Source organism: Poecilia formosa, unplaced genomic scaffold (assembly GCF_000485575.1).
Source record: "Poecilia formosa unplaced genomic scaffold, Poecilia_formosa-5.1.2 Scaffold279, whole genome shotgun sequence".
NCBI classification, from domain to species: Eukaryota; Metazoa; Chordata; class Actinopteri; order Cyprinodontiformes; family Poeciliidae; genus Poecilia; species Poecilia formosa.
The window spans coordinates 721,798-724,005 of record NW_006800218.1 but is presented as its reverse complement, the minus strand read 5'-3'; the positions used below and the strand labels follow the sequence as shown (position 1 = coordinate 724,005).

The 2,208-nt window shown below is 32.0% G+C and overlaps 1 long non-coding RNA gene across 1 annotated transcript in view; it reads right to left on the bottom strand.

The window, feature by feature from the left end:
• LOC103151362 (uncharacterized) overlaps nt 1-2,208 on the bottom strand; it is a 4,275-nt gene that overhangs the window by 1,020 nt on the left and 1,047 nt on the right. The gene's annotated exons all lie outside the window — the stretch shown is intronic.

Genomic DNA, 2,208 nt, shown 5'->3' with positions numbered 1-2,208 from the left:
TTTATCACATGAATCTTATATGGCATTGCCTATTTATTATCCAGTTTTATCTCTGGTGTTTATTGTGTGAACAGCAACGATTTAAAAGCATATTCTGAAGAGCACGAATAGCAAACAAAACCTCACATTTAAATGTGTTTTTTTTCTCTCTGCTAATTTCATATTTCCCATCATGGTGCATTTGCCGGTCAATGCCGTGTCTCAGTTTGTTACATGTTGTCCTCTTATTTTGGAATGTTGTTTACACGAAAGGCAATTTGAAGTGAGAAGAGTTAATATATTATGTCTGTTTCTTGTCCTCGTAATATATATATATATAAATATATATACATGTCCTATTTTGTGTCTTGGTGCCAAAGATGTACTCTGTGTTTAAGTTATAATTGATGGGAAAAGAAACAAAAAAACAAAAAAAACAAAGGGCCAAGTAAAGTGCCTTGCTTCAGCTGGTTGAACCCATTTGATGTTGCTGTGAACTTTTGTAAAGGAAACATTTTGATGTATGCCTTAACATTTCACAATAATAAATAAAAAATTCTAATATATGTCTGATAAAAACCTCAGGATGTCTCTTCTTTTTTTACAGTTTCTTCTAAGTCAGTTTTAAGACCTCATTCTTGTTCCCTTCTGCCACACACCTGACTTGTATAAGTGGGTCATTAACAGGCTTCTTCAGCACTTCATGGCATGGAGAGGAGGTCATGCAGTCATTAGAATCAGGTGTTCTGCATCTAAAATATGCAGGGGCAGTGGTTCCTGACGACTGGAATTGAGAAATACTGATTAGAGGTAAACCTACCGATGTGCTTAACCAAAATGCAGGTTCACAAACTGATGGATGAAGGTTCTCTTTCAGGATTTCCAGCTTATGGTTCCATCAACTAAAGCGTGTTTTCCAGGTGAAGCTGTAGGAAAACAATCCCACACCATGACAGTAACATTACCGGGTTTGGCTTTGGCTAGGGTTTTATTTTTCTAAGTTTTTCTCTTTGCTTTATGCCACAGTATCTTGAAGTCATGAGAATCATTTGGAAGTCTTTTTTTTTGTCAAATTTGAGGCGGGCTTTGGTGTTCTTTTTGGCTGGAAATGAGGCTCTTAGGATAATTGTGGCAAGCCACTATCCGTATTTTCTCTATGTGTGAACGATGTCTTGAACTGTGAAGATTGCTTAGAGTTTTCCCCAAACGGAGAGTTTGATTTAGTTTCTCATCTGTTTTTGAATATCTTGAAATTCAAGATATTTTTGAAAATCTTGAAATCAGGGCAGGACCTTTTGCTTATTTATCTTTTGGGTGATTCTTTTTTTGTGGCAACATTTCGGCTTCCGGACTTTTGAAAAAAAAAAAAAAGTATTAATGTTTTAATTTTTAAATATTTTGTTAGAACAATGACATGTTTAACAATAAGAAATTAATAATGGGCAAGCTCAGGATTAGATAAATTAATAATTGCATGTATTTTTTTTTCACCAATGTCTATGAATGTGTTGGAACATATTCATAGACATTGAATGTGTTAGGGACATTTACGTATAGATCACATCACAAATAATTAAACATATATACTTTGAAAAATATTGACTTTTTCTTAAAAAGAGTGTGTCCCTTTTACTATATGTTTTATTTGTGAAATTTTAACAGATTATGTAGTTACAAATCATTAATGTCTTTATTGTACAAAAATGTTGTTTTTTTTTACTCATTATTACTGACAGTATAGAAAATATTGGTCATTTAAAAAACTTATACCTATATGTGCAATTATTGGTCTTCAATTCCCAACATGGGAGAGAAAAAATTACACTACTTAATGTTTCTGTAATAAAATTTAATAAAAACATATTTTCAAACAGGGTGGAACGTTCTATAACAGGGTGGAAAATCAATATCTCTGATTCTACGATAGGATGATTTTCATCACTGTCCTCCTGCATTTTTCCCATATGGAAAACCTGGAACTCTTGCATTAAAGTATGATAATTAATTAAAATTAACTTCCCTCCTAGTTTGTCTTAAAAAATAAATATTGAAGAAACTAAACATGATATTTAGTGTGTCTATATGTACAGAAGTCAATGAATTTTTAATTTATATAAAAATTATTGAAAACATTCGCACAAAAGCAAGCTAAGCATGGAAATATGTAGCAAAAACATATAACATACTAATGATAAACACAAGATTACAACACTTGAACATCAAACAAGA